The following is an 18,236-nucleotide window of genomic DNA, read 5'->3' as shown; positions in this document are numbered from 1 at the left end:
AGGGGCAGAGGCAGCAAAATATTTGCCTCCTCAGATTGTTATGAGGCTTACTCAAGGTAAAGCAGCTAAAGAGATTAGTTCCCTGTAAATGTACAACAGTATATATGCTTATGTTTTTTCAAACTAAAGACAAGAAAGGGGGAATTCCATTTCTAACTGTCTCAATTGGTATCTCCTTTTTTTTTTTTTTTTTGAGATAGAGTATCGCTCTGTTGCCCAGCCTGGAGTGCAGTAGCGTGATCTTGGCTCGCTGCAGCCTCTGCCTGCCAGGTTCAAGCAATTCTCCTGCCTCAGCCTCCAGAGTAGCTGGGACTACAAGTGTGCACCACCGTGCCCAGCTAATTTTTTGTATTTTTAGCAGAGACAGGGTTTCACCATGCTAGTCTTGAGTTCCTGGTCTCGTGATCTGCCCGCCTCAGCTTACCAAAGTTCTGGGATTACAGGTGTGAGCCACGGTATCCGGCTGCCATCGATTTTTTAAAATAAGTAAGTGATTCTCTCTGCTATTAACATCTTATGCACAAGTAATTCACGGTATTCTTTATTTTTTAACACAAAGTTTTCAAAATTCATAGAGATTATTTGTGAGACAGCTGTGAGCAACATCTGATACTAGGCTAGGACATATTCCTCCACTTTATTCAAGAAACTGCTCTATTCTTTCAATCAACTAAAATAAACATGTGGAAACCACTGAAAGCTTACTTTCAGTGAACATGTTCACAAATCTAGGGGCATACTTCAGAGTAAAATATAATCTCTTCTCTACACACACATCACGCAAACACGCACGCATGCACACACACACAATGCTACTCAGATGTTCAAACTGCCTTTGAAGGTGGCGTTGAGCAAAGCTGTCTTACCCAGTAGTGTTGCTATTCATCTTGGTTGGTGTGTGAGACAGTGCAGGCTACCATAACTATATACAATAGACTGGGTTTCTCACAGCTCTGGAGGCTAAAAAGCCTAAGATCAGGGTGCTGGCCAATTTGGTTTCTGTAGAGGGCTCCGTTCATGGCTTGCAGACAACCACCTTCTCATTATGTCCTCACGTGGCCTTTCCTTAATACATGTATGTAGAGATCTTTCTCTCTCTTCCTCTTCTTATAAGGCCACCAGTCCTATCAGATTAGAACCTACTCTTACAACTTCAGTCAGTCTTAATCACTTTCTAAAAGCCCTATCTCTGAATACAGTCACACTGGGATGTAGGGCTTCAGTTTATGAATTTTGGGGGTACACAGTTCAGTATATAGAAATCGGCTGAGGCTGGATTGGTTTTTATGCTGGGGCCTATTTATCTCAGAAAATCATTTACTAATCATTCAAATTTTCCATGTGGTCATCTTTAGAACAGTAATTGCCAAAGGGCTATGAATCAGGTGTTTATTGTAGAACATGAACAGATGAAATGTGACAGATAAGGCTCCCTTGGTAAAGCAGAGTCTTGGAATACAGGGTGGTGGTGTTCTTTCTAAAAATAAGTCTTGGTGGCTATTGTGCTGCTAATAGTGAGGGCATTTTAAAACATAAACAGGGGCCTACAAGTAAAAGCTAGATCTGGAAAGGAAAGGGACTATTCTGCAGAAGGAACATTCTTTCTTTCCAAGTGGTTTGCATAATTTCCTATATTGCTTTCATGTTAGAGAAAACACATAGGTATTTTGGATGACTATGTAGAGCAAGTTTTCACATCATCTCAGAAATATCACTGGGGCTGAATTGGTTAATTGAAGGAGGCTTGTTAACTTTTCTTTCATGTGTAATTTAAAACTGGAAAATATGAACGTGCTATTTTCTTGCTTTCAGACTTTGTTACCTTCTCCCTTTGGACATAGGCAGGCTCAAGTGGTGTAAGTATGCATGTCCGTATGTGGGTGGAGCTTGGGGAGTGGGGAGATGGGAGGGGTTGGACAAAAAAAAATTGGAATTTGTCAATTGTAAAAGCCCAGATAACATTCAGCTTCTGGTGTTCAATATTGGGCCTATTTATTAGGCTATTGTTCTGAGAGAGGATTTTCAAGAGCAAATTTAAATCTCTCCTTCAAGAAACCAAAGGCCAGCCGGGTGCGGTGGCTCATGCCTGTAATCCCAGCACTTTGGGAGGCCAAGGTGGGCGGATCACGAGGTCAGGAGATCGAGACCATCCTGGCTAACACGGTGAAACTCCGTCTCTACTAAAAATACAAAAAAAAAAAAAAAAAAAAAAATTGGCCGGGCGTGGGGGCGGGCTCCTGTAGTCCCAGCTACTTGGGAGGCTGAGGCAGGAGAATGGCGTGAACCTGGGAGGCGGAGCTTGCAGTGAGCTGAGATTGCACCACTGCACTCCAGCCTGGGCGACAGACCTAGACTCCGTTTCAAAAAAAAGTTAAAAAAAAAAAGAAACCAAAGGCCAAGACTGAAGACCATATTGGTTCTCCCCATACAGTAGAGAAGCCTCATGCTTCTCAGGACAGTAAGGCTATGTGGAAAGGTAGGTAATAGGCTTCACCCTATCTAGAGTAGAGTAGTACTCATGCATCTCTGGGTCTCCACCAGGCCCTGGTCAGCCTGAGGGAGAGACCAGATCACCAGTTCACTAGCACCACAGTTCCCCAGTTGGGCAAGGATCCCTGTGCCATAGATTCCAGCAGCCAGAGGACTCCCCCTGCACCCCCAGGAGGTCATGGAAACCTTAAGCCACAACCACCTTCTCCTCTCCCTCTTTTCCATTCACCACCTTAGGGGGAAAAACAGATGGGGAGGGAGAGTGGTGGGAACAGGAAAGGAAAGAGGAAGCCTTCTGGAAGGCTGAGAATTTGTGCCCAGGAATAACTGTTACTAAAAGGCATAGTTTAAATGACAAGTTAAGGCTAGGTCTGAAATCAGATAGGGCTAAATGTTAAATTTTTTAAGGTGTGCAACAGAAATGAGTTATCTTGTCAGATTAGTTATAGGAAAAGAAGCCACATCTTAACATTCTATCTAGCTGTGCTTATGGACTGTAGCATGAGTGGATTTTGCATCATCTGCTTCTTGTTTCATGCAGGGCAAAGTGTGTGTGTGTGTGTGTGTGTGTGTGTGTGTGTGTGTGTGTGTGTGTATGAGATGTGGTACAACTGGTGGGGAAAGGAATAAAATATAGTTTCATTGGGAACATACCCAGTCACACATGAGTCCCACTAAAATGAAATTGCAGGAAACATCCCAAAGTATAAATGTATTTGGCAATGATATCAGACATCTTAGCATTAAATATCTCACTTCTCACTGGTTCCTCATGACAGACTTAAACTAGAGGACCTTAACCCATGCTTTCTGAACGCAGCCACCCACCTCCCAAAATGTGATTTGCAAAAGGACGGTCAGGCACACTCTCCACCACCATCACCATCCCCATCATTACTCGCAGCAAGCATCTGCTAAGCTTACTTACATTAAGTACTCAATATTCTCTACTAAATGCTTTACACGATCATATTCATTCTTTGCAACAACCATACTAATATTATCCCCATTTTAAAGATGAGGGAACTGAGGCTCACTGAAGAAGTAAGTATTTAAGCCATGATTCAAGGCCATGTATTAATAGTTCCAAAGCCTATGCATGTGTTTTTTTTTTCTTTTTCCATTCCACCATGCTATCTTCAAGCTTCTTTTGAAGATGACACTTTTAGAGAACTTTCTGGTATCTCTGAAGTTCAGTGTTTGGGCTTTCTGTTCTCTAGGTTCTATGTTCTTGTGGCTCAGAGCCACTGGTGGAGGATACGGGAGAAACCTTCATCACCTCATCTTCTCAGGGCCTACTGCAAGCCAGCGTCTCCCCTCCTTCCTCTCTGCTTCAAGATCCATGACGGTATATTTTAATATTTTCTGGTATAGTTATCTTTATATCAGTTGGTTAAGTGTCAATTTTCTTATCTAATATCCTGAAGCACTTCTCTCTACTGCCTGTCTTATTTTTATCCATCTATAGGTATAAAGTTTTTGATAAAGAAAAGTGTCATTAGACACTACCTGCTCTTTACCAAAGGTTTTCCAGTACTTTAATAAGGCATCTCTCTGGGAATGTTTTACAAATTTCAAATTGGATAATCAATTCAAAATATATGCAATCCAGCAAAGAGACAGCAAAACCACTAATGCTCTTCACTTGGTTTGGCCAAATCACTCACCTGGGATGAAGTAGAAATACACTAAAATACATTTAGAAAAATGTCTGAACTCTCAGAACCCCGGTGTTTCCAGACAAACACTGACAGCTTTAGCTTTTCCTATTACCAAGGCAAAGGGTTTTGCTTTTGATTCTCAGTTTTACAGGTTTCTTTTGCCTTCGTCAGCTTAAGTTTTCCAAATTTGTTAACCTATTTTAAAGACATGCCATGTACGGTAGCGCTTCCTGGCTAGCATGCCCATCTTGTTCCCCAGCTCACTGTGCAGGCCTTAATCATTCTTTAAATCCCAGATCCTAGTTCCCTCTTCCATGAATCTTCCAGACCTTTTCAGCTCCCACTCATTTCCCTTTCTTGGGAACCCTACAACACTCATTATGTGAATCATTACTTTTGGCATTTAATTGTATACTGCCTGAACTATTATTTATTATTTACATATATGTATATCTTCTCTTTCCAGTGACAAAACCAGTTTCTTACATGGAGGTAATTTTGTTTTGCTACATATAAGTCCCTGCAGAATGACAAATAGCGGATATTTAATAAATGCATATTGAACAGGTGAAGGCACTTTGTCTCAAAGGGATAACCCTAGAGTTGATTTGACTCAGGAGAAAATACAGCTCACACAGCTCATTGGAATGCTTATTGTTTTGCCATTTCCTTGAAGTGGAAAGTCCCAGTCAGTTATCAATTAATAGTATCAACAACTATTTCATCTGGTGCTTAACAGGGGATGACATCCAGAGGTAACTTCACAGACAGAGCCTGTTGTGAAACAGGTTGAATTCTGCCACATTTTACTACCTTCCTGGTCTCAGACCAATCACTTAACTCTTGCAATGCTACATGTGGAAAATATATTCTGCTATCAGTGAATTTACTAGCCTGTGATACCATGTTCCAGAAGCCAGCAGGACTGAGTTACTGGTGTAATTGAGCCCCTGGCTTTGCAAGTTTGTGCACTTAAGTATCTCTGGGTGAAAAGTAATGATATAAACACAAAGGAACCATTATTAGAGAAATCATATTTATGTTCCCATACTGTATGGGGTCAGAGGAAAGCAAGACAAGGACAAGACTTGGGCAAGTGACAAGACATATTAGCAGTGGCAGCAACAGTGCTGGGTAAACAGTTGTAAATCCCAAATGCTGAGCCGTGTTAACATTTTACAGAATGCTTTGATTCTTTTCAGCAAGATACAAAGCAAGAATAAATTCACACAGCCTCCTTTGAGGTCAGTGTGATTTCTCTGTTTCTGCGGAAAAGCACTAACTAATCACATGCTAATTCATAGTTTGATGCTCATCAAACTGGAGTGGACAGTTAGAGGTAGGGATGACACACACACACACACACACACACACACACACACACACACAAAAAAAAGAAGAAGACTGGTTTTCCCAGAACCTGAATGGAGATCCTGCAGCTAGAAGAGGTCACCAGTCTGTCTTTAGGGTGTTCTTTTTAGACATCCAAATGCAGACCGGATGGTGCCTTCCCAGAAGAGCATGTTGTGGGGCATCTCTCTATGGGGATAACTGGGGAAGGAAGCTTCCTCCCAAAGGACATGCAGCCAGAGTATGATTTTACAGTAGAATCTAAGAATATTAATAATTCATTGAACATAAATGACCAAGGAGCTGATTTCAGTAAGAAGTTTCCGGGAGAAGTTTCCAACTGTCATAACTGCCAAGTATTAAAGGGCAAGATGCCACTAATTCCCAGTGGATTAAAAATACTGCTAGTTTTTCTCAAGGACATTTCAATTTTGGAAAGAGTGTCAGTTTAGAAACACAAATAATGCCATTTTCGAGATGAAATGAAATCTGAAGGAATTAGACAATTTACCAATAAGAAGGACTTTTCTCAAGTAATCTTTGAACTGTGTGTTCTAGAAAGACTGTACGTACTGAGTGGAGGCAGGTGGATGAGAAGAGGAGCTGAGGAGGAGGAGGAGGTGTCTGAGGAATGTGGCCTGGGGCTACTCAGACACATTGTTGCAAAGGAGGAATCTGACCTAGGAACCAATCTCCATCTCTTGAGGTGTCTGGGCCAAAACATGTTTTATGACTTTGATGATAGAAAAAAGTCTATGTATTTTGAATGCTGATATAATGAAGATCAAAGCTACACAATTTGGATGAAAAGAACACTACTGTCACATTTCAAGTTTTGCAAAATAAATGATGGAATGATCTTTAGATGACATGCCTGAAAGTGAAGATTTGGGTACCTCACAAAAAAGAATCTTGCAAATGCATACAGAGAAAATTATGATAATGCAAACAAAGCCCTTGAATTTATGTTGCATGAAAGAAGTTTAAAGTAGGAGTAAGTAAGTACGAGTCTATGTTAATAGAATAGCCACTGTAAGTAGGAATATTTATCCATTGTTTACAAATCCATAAGATTATTAGATGAAAACTATACCATTTCAAATATGTAGGACTCTTTCTCATCCACTTACAAAAGTAATGGCTTTAGTATCTATTGTTTACTTATGTCTCTACCATTCCAGAACTTGAGTAGAGCAGGTTTTAGTCCCATTTTTTGGTTTGGGCAGGTAGCGCAGAGGGAGGGAGAAGCAGCTTCAGGGGTCAAGTCTAATTGATGGGCGCTGGACCTTGATCTTTGGACACCCTAACTGGGCCTCTTCTACCAAACCAGACCATGAATTGCCCCCAAACCAGTTCTTCTGAAGTAACCAAATCTATCAACGAATGAATATTAAAATGAAGCTTGAACAAGCCTCAAGTGCAAAGGGGACTAAGAATGGAGTCTGGTAGGGAGAGGCACCCCAAAATGAGAGTAGGTGCAGAAAGAAAATTAAAGCAGTTCTGAAAACAGGTTTCTTTCATTTCTGAGTTTTACTTCTTTCAATTCTTGGGGACCAGGAGAATGTGGCAGCACAGGGGCTTGAGAACAGGCTGCGCTGGGATTTGGAAAACCTTCTGGAACCTCATCTATAAAAGGAAGAGGTTGGATTCAATGATGTCTTCTCTGCTTTAATATGTTCTGGTTTCACCAAGCAGGTCTTTGCCTGGCACCTATAAAGATCCTCAGCCCACACAAAGCAACACCATCCAGAAGGAAAATGCCCTTCGGGTCAGTTTCAGGACTTCAGTGTTCACCACGATGGTGAGTGACGGCCTTTCTTGGCCACCAGCTGTCTGGAGCGACCCAGAGGAGAGGCAGGCATTGCCCTCAGCAGGGCAAGTGAGGAGGAGCTGCAGAGGCAGAGGAGGGACACCAGGGTGGAAAGTGACTCAGGAATGAGACTGCTCTCCCCATTCGACTCTCAGTCCAGAAAACCACACTCCTATTGTGAAAATTAGACCTTTGAGCAGCGTTCCATGTGTTTATTCTCCTTGTATCAAAGAGGCTTTCATCTCCCTAGAGCAAATTATTAACACATTCCACCAAAGTTGTGAGGGTGGAGGCCTGGCCTTGGAGAAAAAATAATCACCATCATAATAAAGAGTTGCCCGAAACGTGAACTTAAGAAAAACTAACATAAAAGCCCCCACTTTTAATGACAGTGGTTGGAAAGGTGCCAAGGTCCTTGTGCCCAGGGGAGCATGGTTGGCTGACTCCTTGTCCGTGGGCTGACCCTTCTGTGTCCAGGAATTTTCCATGAGCTGGCTGTAGTGTGGGAGGTGGGGACTTTTGCAGGTTCAGCAGGTTGAGGCACTCACAGCCAGTTGCCCTCAGCCTTAACTGGAGACCAGATTTTGTTGGCTGAGTGAGCAGTGGCTCTCGGTTCCAGGCAATAAATCTTTGCTTCTCAAGATCGTTTGGTTGGGAAGAGGAGGGAGAAAAATAGAGAGGAGAGAAAGGGGGGGCGGGGGAGAGAAAGAAAGAGAGAGAGAGAGAGAGAGAGAGGAGGGAGAAAGAGAGAGCAAGAGCAAGAGCCAACTCTCAGATACAGCCAAGAGGAGCAACAGATACAAAATAAGCCCAACAATATTTCAGTTTCATGAATGGATTATTCCCCAAAGGGCTGTGAGGAATAGTTTCTAGAAAGAGATTATGCCATTTTCTAAAGCAAGTTCACTTGATTTACAGGAATCACTCAATGCTTAGGCACCTCCTTTGAGATGTGGTTAGACTATACGAGTAAAGGGCCCGGTGCAGAAGAGAGTATAGAGAATACGGGGAATTATTTACTGCTGCTGAAAACAGGACCCAGGGTTCAGACTTTGCTTTTGTTTGTCTTTTAAAAAATGTTTCCAAGTAACTCCAAAATATAGGATACCTCAAGTCTCACGTGATTGTAACAACCAAGATTCATGAATAGCCACGAATGGGTTGTTTGTTATTAGCATCAGTTTTCTCCCTTTGGGGCTAAAGGAGGAGCAGAAAGAACAGAGAAATCAGAATACGAGTGGGACTTGTACTTCATAAAACAGCCAGAGGGTCCTCCTGTAAAACTGCTTGGGATTTTTGGTTTTGTCATCTGGGAAATTGAGAATTTGCCTGTGATGTGAGGAGTGACTGCTGACACCAGTGGAGATGGATGAATACCTTTTGTATTACACCAATAATTAGAAGGGATCTGAAAAATCCCACCATTTCACCAGTTTCATACACAAATTTTTAAACTTTGGCTAGCAGTGATGAGTACCATTTGCTTAGCACTTGACTGCTTCAGAATGCCTTTCACAACGATATCTGTGCTGTTTCTTTTATATTTTCAACTTTTAAAAACATTTTAATTGAGATATAATTCACATACCATAAAACTCACCAATTTAAAGTGTATAATTCCATAGTTTTTAGTATATTTGTGGTGTAACTACCACTACAATCTAATTCCAGAACATTTTCATCACCCCCAGAATAAAAGCCGTTTCCATTAGCAGTCATTCCTGATGCCTGTCCAACCCTCAGCCCTTCCTGGGCAACCGCTAATCTACTTTCTGTTTCTATGTATTTGCCTATTGTGGACTTTTGATATAGACAGAATCATATAGCTGTGGCCTTTTGGGTCTGTCTTTTGCTTAGGATAATGTTTTCAAATTTCATCCATATAGTAGCATGCATCAGTACTTTTTCATATTACCCATTAATAGTGTGGATATAACACATTTTATCTTTCATCAGTTGATAGACATTTGGGTTGTTTCCACTTTTTTCTTTAATTTTTAGTTGACACATAATGATTGTACATATTTTGTGGGATGCAGAGTAGTATTTCCATATGTGTATACCACATATAATAATGAATTCAGGGGAATTAGCACATCCATCACTTCAAACATGGATCATTTCTTTGTGTTGTGAAAATTAAAAATCCTCTTTTCTAGCTTTTACAAAATGTACACTAAATTCTGGTTAAGCATATCCGCCCTGCGATGCTGCAGAACTCCTGAACTCATTCCTCCTATCCAACGATGATTCCGCAATTGTTAATCAGCATCTCCCCATCCACCCCGCCCTGCCACCCTTCCCCGCCTCTAACACCCACGATTGTACTCTACCTTTTCTTAGCTCCCTCATGAGTGAGAACATGTGGTATTTATCATTCTGTGCTTCTCTTATTTTATTTAACATCATGTCCTCCGTGTTGCTGCAATTGGCAGAATTTCATTGTTTTTTTCTGGCTGAACGGTATTCCGTTGTGTATATATATCACATTTTCTTTTATATTTAACTTTTATTTTAGGTTTGATGGTACATGTGAAGGTTTGTAATGTAAGTAAGCTTGTGTCACTGGGGTTTGTTGTACAGATTATCACCCAGCTACTAAGGCTAGTACCCAATAGTTATTTTTTCTGCCCCTCTCCTTCCTCCCACCCTCCACCCTCAAGTAGGTCCCAGTGTCTATTGTTTCCTTCTTTGTGTTCATGAGTTCTCATTATGCAGCTCCTACTTACAAGTGAGAACATGTGGTATTTGGTTTTCTGTTCCTGCATTAGTTGATAAGGATAATGGCCTCCAGCTTCATCCAGGTTCCCATGAAAGACATCTCTTTTTTTATGATTGCATAATATTCCATGGTGTATATGTACCACAGTCTTTAAATCCAATCGGTCATTCATGAGCATTTAGGTTGATTCCATGTCTTCACTATTGTGAATAGAGCTGCAACAAACATACAAGTGCATGCGTCTTTATGGTAGAATGACTTATATTCCTCTGGGTATATACCCAGTAATGGGATTGCTGGGTTGAAAGGTAGTTCTGTTTTTAGCTTTTTGAGGAATTGCTACATTGCTTTCCACAATGACTGAACTAATTTACACTCCCCTCAAAAGTGTATAAGGGTATAAGGGTATAAGTGTATAAGGGTTCTTATTTCTCCACAACCTGGCCAGCATCTTTTATTTTTTGACTGTTTATTTATTTATTTGTTTTTGAGACAGAGTTTCATTCTTGTTTCCCAGGATGGAGTGCATTGGCTCAGTCTTGGCTCATTGCAACCTCCAACTCCCGGGTTCAAGCAATTATCCTGCCTCAGTCTACCAAGTAGCTGGGATTACAGGTGCCCACCACCATGCCTGATTAATTTTTTTTGTATTTTTAGTAGAGATGGGGTTTCACCATGTTGGCCAGGCTGACCTCAGGTGATCGCCCACCTCGGCCTCCTAAAGTGCTGGGATTACAGGTGGAGCCACTGTGCCCAGCCATTTTTTGACTTTTTAATAGCCATTCTGACTGGTGTGAGATGATATCTCATTGTGGTTTTGATTTGCATTTCTCTAATGATCAGTGATATTGAGTTTTTTTCATATACATTATATTTGGCCACATGTATGTCTTTATTTTTTTAACTTCATGTTTATTTATTTATTTTGAGACGGAGTGTCATTCTGTCACCCACGCTGGGGTGCAATGGTGGGATCTCGGCTGGCTGCAACCTCTGTCTCCTGGGTTCAAGGGATTCTTGTGCCTCAGGCTCCTGAGTAGCCGAGACTATAGGCGAGTGCCATCAAACCTGGCTAATTTTTGTATTTTTAGCAGAGATGGGGTTTCATCATGTTGGCCAGGTTGGTCTTGAACTCCTGATCTCAAGTAATCTCCCCACCTTGGCCTCCCAAAGTGCTGGGATTACAGGTGTGAGTCACCGCGCCCAGCCTGTCTTCTCTAGAAAAGTGTCTGTTCATGTCCTTTGCCCACTTTTTAATTTTTGTTTGTTTTTCTCTTGTAAATTTGTTTAAGTTCCTTATAGATGTTGGATATTAGACCTTTGATACATAGTTTGCAAAAATTTTCTCTGCTCTGTGGGTTTTCTGTTTACTCTGTTGATAGTTTCTTTTGCTGTGCAGAAGCTCTTAAGTTAATTAGATGCCATTTGTCAATTTTTGCTTTTGTTGTGATTGATTTTGGCATCTTCATCATGAAATCTTTGCCTGTTCCTATGTCCAAGATGGTATTGCCTAGGTTGTCTTCCAGGATTTTTATGTTTTGGGTTTTACATTCAAGTCTTTAATCCATCTTGAGTTGACTTTTTTATATGGTATAAGGAAGGGGTCTAGTTTCATTCTGCATATGGCTAGCCAGTTATCCCAGCAACATTTGTTGAATAAGGAGACCTTCCCCCATTGCTCACCATTTCCTGTACCATTGAAAATGATATTTCCTCCATCTGGAATACTCTTTCTTCCTTGCTTGCTGTTAGTTCCTACCTATCTTCCAAGACCAACTCAGGTAACAGTTCTTCAAGGCAGGAATCATGTCTTATTTATTATTTTTTCATCCCAACATTGTATCTGTTTCATCATAGGTACCCCAATGTTTACTAAATAAAAGAAAATGATTACTTCTCTTTCTCCTACTTCCAAAGCAAAGTTATTTTGCAAATATTTTCCATTGAAAGCAGCTCCATAGATATCCCATTCTTGCCTTAAGGCAACTGATTAGACGTCAATGCTTGTATATGGGTATATATGAGGGCAAGATTCTCTGAAATATATTAACTATATGAATTCAATATATACAGTAAGTCCTCACTTAACATTATCAATATGTTCTTGGAAACTGTGACTACATTATCAATATGTTCTTGGAAATTGTGACTTCAGGAGAACTTAGGTATAATGAAACCAATTTTACCATAGCCTCGTTGATGTAAGCAAGAGTTAAGTTCTGGTCATTTCTGGTCACAAAAACATCCCTAAACTTCTAAATAAAGACCCGAAATATTTCTAATATTAAATATTAAAATAAATGTGAGCTATTCAAACATTTAAGAAGGATTAATAAAAACAAGTAAGTTAATTATTTGCCTGCTAATTCCAGTTCAGGGTCAAGGTTGGCCAGAGCCTGTCTCGGCAACTCAGGGTGCAAGGAAGGAACCGGCCCTAGACAGGCTGCCATTCATCGCAGAGCACACTCACATGCACCCACACTCACTCCCAGTTGACCTCACGGGCACATCTTTGGGATTGGGAGGAAACTGGAAGACTCAGAAAAAACTTGCTCCAGAAATGGAGAGAACGTGCAAACTCCACACAAACAGTGGCCCTGTCTGAGAATTGATTTTTTTTCTCATCAACATTATAACAAAATGACATTGAACAAAATGATGTTATCCGAGGACTTGCTGTATTTGGCCATATGAGTTCGAAGAGGTGGCATCAGCAATGTTCTGAAGGGCACCAAACACTTCTAAGGTTTGTTTATGGCCCCACATTTCTATCTCAATTTGAAAATAAATCTCTCCTATGTAGCCTGGTCAAATAAAAATGTGTTATAACAGTAATTATTTCAAATAATTCATGTCAGTGGTAGAAGAAATCCAAAAGGTGTTTATATTGGAAAGTCTACCCCAAATTCACATCACTCTAACCACTTTCCCCTCCGTCTGCCCTAGCCCCTGATTGCATATGTAGTTGAAGTAAAGATACAATATGGTACAGGGATTTAAGGTCATTCTAATTTCTATTTTCATTACAACTACCATAAGGCATATGAGAAGACAAGCATTTCCTGGCAAGCAACATTTTTTTTTTTTTCATCATCAGCAAAAGAGGAAAACATAAATATGGTGTAGGGAAAAATAACCTCTGGAAAGACCATAAAGTTGCCTTAATTCAGAAACAAAATGTGTGTATCCCCTGTTCCATGAATTCCCCCATACTATTAGCTATTGGAAGATGAGGACGAAAGCTGAAGATAGACAGGTAGTGTTTGGAACTAAGGGAATGGAGTGGTGACCACCAATCAACCTGGGCCCCAAACATAATTTTACTGTGGACAAAGAAAGCCCTGTTCAAGAGTTGTAAGGGTTAAAATGATTACTGAGATGTGGCCCCTGCTCCTTGGAAGATGCAAAAAAGTATAATAAAAACCATTCTTTTGTGTAAGTTTTTAGTAACATGAAAGTTAAGTCTTGCATTTTTTGCTAACATGACATTTTAAAATGTCTTTTATTACCAATGAGGGTAACTGTTCAGGATAAACACATTTTTGTGTGATAGTTTCAGCATCCTGTCCCCAGAGGATCTTAGCTTTGTTTCTGAAAACCCATAAAATAAAGGTGGAATCATAGTCATTGGCAGTCTTTCTGAGGGGTCCCAAAGTGTGAATAATTTAGTCTCAAACACAGTAGATATATGTGCAAAAACAGCAAAATGAATCTGTGTCTATCCAGGGAAACAGAAATCTATTTCTTTTGTTATCTATTAATACACGTGCCATCATTAGCACTGCAGTGGCACCTCTGTTTGATGGTGCATTTTCTTTCTTTCTTTTTTTTTTTTTGAGATGGAGTCTCATTCTTGTTGAGTGAGCCTGGAATTCCAGGCTGGAATGCAATGGTGTGATCTTGGCTCAACCTCTGCCTTCCGGGTTCAAGTGATTCTCCTGCCTCAGTCTCCCAAGTAGCTAAGAGTACACGCACCCACCGCCACACCCGGCTAATTTTGTATTTTTAGTAGAGACGGGTTTCACCATGTTAGCCAGGCTGGTCTTGAACTCCTGACCTCAAGTGATCCACCCACCTTGGCCTCTCAAAGTGCTGGGATTACAGGCGTGTGCCATCACACCTGGCCTGATGGTGCACTTTTTTTTTTTTTTTAGATAATTTCCTCTGCTTTGTGGGAAATCAGTAAGTGCTCTTCTTTTGGTGTCTTAGTCCATTTGAGCTGTCACAACAAATTACCGTAGACTAGATGGCTTAAATTATTAACATTCCTGTCTCATCATTCTGGTGGCTAGATCTCTGAGATGAGGGTGCTAGCATGATGGAGTTCTAGTAAGAGACCTCTCCTGGGTTACAGACTGCTGACTTCTTATATTTTCACATGGCAGAAAGAGGGTGTGAGAGCTCTCTGGGATCTCTTTTACAAGGGCACTAACTCCACACTTGAGGGCTCCACCCTCATGACCTAATTACTTGCTGAAGGCCCGACATCTTAATACCATCACTTTGGGGGTTTGGATTTAAACACATAACATTCAGTTCCATAACACATGTGCATAATTCTCCCACCCTCAGAGAATAGCTAAAGTGGTCATGGAGGCTGCTCTCAATGTTCTAATGCCAGGTTTTCTCTTGTTAACATCTCTTTCACCCAGCTACTCCCCTTTAAATTATATCCCACATCTAACTGCTTCTGGCCACCTCCACTGCTCTAGTTCTGGTCCAAGCTGCTAGCAGGGCAGACCTGCAGTATTGCAACAGCCTCACTGTTGGGTTTTCTGCCCCTGCCCACTTTAGTCAATTATTGCACTGCAGCCAAAGGCAAGAATATAGCAAGTATCCCACTTTTGGGTGTTTAAGCTTGTTAATATGTAAGTCAGAACAGGTCACTCCTCCGCTTTAAACCCCCAGGGGTCCCCCATTTCACTCACCAGAAATCAGGCACCTTCAAAGGCTTTTAAAACTCTGCAAACTGACTCTTCATTATTTCTCTGTCTTCATCTACTACTAGGTTCCCCCTTGACCACATGTGCCACATCCTGGCCACCTCCTTGCTGATCCAAAAATATGGTCATGCTCTTGCCTCAGGGCCTTTGCACATTCCTCTGTCTGAAGCTCTTCCTCCCAAATGTCCCCACAACACAACTTACTCCCTCCTTCCCTTGGGGATTTACTCCACTGTCCCCCTTCCAATCAGGCCTACCCTGACATCCCTACTTAAAATGGTGATGCTCCCCTCATTCGTTATCTCCCCACCTCTGCCTTATATCCTCCATGGTACTTCCAGCATGCTGTGTATTTATTTATGTGTTGTGTTTATTTTAGAATGCTTGATCAATAAGGGAAAGGATTTTTGATTCCTTTTTTGCTGTTGTATTCTCAGTGCTTAGAACAGAGACTGGCATTTGGAAGGCTCTTAGAAATATTTGTTAATTAGATTAATGAAATGGGGAACAGCAAGTTCTTTCTCGCACGAAGGTACAGGAGATGACGTGCCTTATATACTCTCCTTCCGTCATCCCTTACCCTTAATCCCTTCTCAGCTTACATGTACTGCTTAGTTCTTAAATCTGATATTTCTTGGAAGTGACATGACCAGGGACCACATTCTAGTTGCAGTCTGCAGTGTTAGTTCTTGGACTAAAAGGGCACACCTAACATTGCAGAACACAGAATTTCGGTAGTGGAAAATCCATTTTAATGTCTTTTCTGTGTCTTGAGCACATTTGTATGGCTGGCATTCCTAGGTCACCTTAGAACAGTTCTCCCTGTTTAAGAAGCCATTATTGAAATTTGGGATTCAGTGTCTTGAAGGTCCATGACAAATACCGAAGACAGTCTCCCTGGATTTTGTAGGTATTTTTAGGTTAGGCCTACTCTCTCAGTGAAGCACTGTTATCATAATGTAGGTGCATGGATTTCAGCTACATACTTGTCAAAAGAGTGATATTTCCTATATTCTGATCTACTTCTTGCCTGGATAACCCATTGACAGGATGAAGAAGGCATTGGTAATAAGTAACTGGAATAGTTTGAGTAAGACTCTGAAAGAAAGGCCCACAAGAGGAATATGTTTTGAAGGGAAAGTGGGTCAGAAGCTTAGGGTGTAAATCAAGCTGATTGGGGCAGCCAGGCAATAGCCTGGCACTAATTGCCAAGCCTGGCACTTCACAAATATCACAGAACACATGATGAGCCAAGCACTTTACAACTGACTTAGGCTAAGGTCTTCATTGAGGAAATTGAGGCCTTAAAGGGGGAAGTAGCTGGGCAGCAGGACGGGCACTGAAATTAAACTTCCAAGTTTTGCTCAGGGCCTGCTGATCCAGAGTAGAGGCAACATGCCACCTCAGACTAGCTCAGGGTCTGCCTACAGTGTGGTAGGACCATGGAAGCCTGGCAAATCCCTGCAGGGAAAGAAGGGATCCCAGGTTTCAGTGGGCTCTGAGTGCATCTTCCCAAGCAAAGCTGTCAGGCCACATCCCAGACTGCAGTTCATCTCCTTAAGGCTAAGATGAAGGTTGAGCAAGGGATGGTGCAATTCTGGGTTGGGGAGGTTGAGGACCTTCAGGTGAAACAATGGCTTAGGTGGAAACGCTCCCAAAGTCAGAGCTGCTTGCAGTTAATGTTCCTGCTGCAGCTGTTCTAGACAATGGTACTGAAAGGCTGAGTGTGGGTGAGTTCTTTCTTGACCCTGACTATGTGAAGGGCCTCTTTTTAAATGTTTCGGACTTCATCATCATGCTTTGCACATTAGCATTCTTGAATCTTCTATTTTTGGTGTCTTCTAGCCAACAACAAGCCCTCTCATTTCTGCACAATTGCCTCATGGCTTGAGTTGAAATCCCACATAGCAGAGGCAGGGGTGGTATTCTTGCTTCACAAGGGCTTATTTTCTGTCCATGCAGCTCCCTTCAGTGTGTCAGCTCTGGGCTTGCCCCTCTGCTACTCCAGCCTCCTGGTTAGGCAGCCTGCTTTGTTCTGTGGTTTCTGTTCACACAGGACAGATAGTAAGGACACTGCAGCTTTGTGGATAAAGGAAGAACAAAAACTTTAAGAGAATGTCCCCATTAGTGCTGATCTCCTTGTCTCACCAACTCCCTTTACAGCCCAGTGACTTTCATGGCCCAAAGCTGTCAAAAGGCTTCTCCAGAAAGATGAAACAAGCCTGGACAGGGCCAGGATTGGCAGACATCAGTTTAGTATTCTCCGGATGTTCTTTAGTAACATTGCAAGATCTGAGCTGGATTTGCTAGAGCTCTTCTCAGATTATCCTTATCTTTAAAGGCTTCAAATCAAGGCAACACAGCTACAAAGAAGAAACTCTGGTGTTGGGCTTCAGAGGTCTGTTTTAACGTGTTCTTTATTAACATGTTGTTTTCTGACCAATTCCAAGGTGGTATGGTTTGGATCTGTGTCCCCACCCAAATCTCATGTTCAGTTGTAATCCCCATCATTGGAGGTGAGGCCTGGTGGGAGGTGACTGGATCATGGGGGCAGTGTTCTCATGAATAAGGTAGCACCATCCTCCCTGTGCTGATCTCATGGTAGTGAATGAGTGAGTTATCACGAGATGTGGTTGTTTAAAAGTGTGTACCCCCCACCCCTGTCTAGGACCTGCTACTGCCATGTAAGAAGCCTGCTCCCACTTTGCCTTCTGCCATGAGTAAAAACTCCCCAAGGCCTCCCTGGAAGCAGATTCTGCCATGGTTCCTGTGCAGCCTGTGGAGCAGCGAGCCAATTAAACCTCTTTTCTTTATAAATTACTCTGTCTCAGGTATTTCTTTATAGCAGCGTGAGAAAGAACAAATACACAAGGAAAACCCAAAGATGACTAAACGTCAAAGACTAGGTTTTTAATGAAATAGGAAAATAATAGAGATAAATCATCCGAAACCAGAGAGATAAAAGTCAATTTAAGAAAGTTCTTTAAGTCCATGAGGGGGATTATCTGGAAGTTGGGGCTTTGTCATTTTCAATTCCATTTAGGGACAAAGTAAAAAGAAAATGGCTCATATTAATAGAGTGATTCAATGTAAAAGAGCTTATTTAATACTTAGAGAGGTTCCTGGGAGATACTATTGGATTTCTTTCTTTAGTGATATATTGATGTATAGATTTAATGCAATCCTGGAATAGGTAACAATCTTGAAAAAGAAGAACAAAGCTGGAGGACTCACACTTCCAGACTTCAAAACTTACTACA

General features: G+C 41.4%; 1 long non-coding RNA gene across 1 annotated transcript; it reads left to right on the top strand.

Moving 5' to 3' along the window:
* The first annotated feature begins 366 nt into the window (after positions 1-366).
* On the top strand, positions 367-17,764 carry LOC126957157 (uncharacterized). Its single transcript, XR_007726673.1, has 5 exons — positions 367-486; positions 1,813-1,856; positions 3,711-3,838; positions 4,618-7,302; positions 17,645-17,764. It is a non-coding gene; the product is annotated as an uncharacterized LOC126957157 (long non-coding RNA).
* The last annotated feature ends 472 nt before the right edge of the window (positions 17,765-18,236 follow it).

Source organism: Macaca thibetana, chromosome 6, assembly GCF_024542745.1.
Source record: "Macaca thibetana thibetana isolate TM-01 chromosome 6, ASM2454274v1, whole genome shotgun sequence".
Lineage (NCBI taxonomy): Eukaryota > Metazoa > Chordata > Mammalia > Primates > Cercopithecidae > Macaca > Macaca thibetana.
This window is presented reverse-complemented; position numbering and strand designations above follow the sequence as displayed.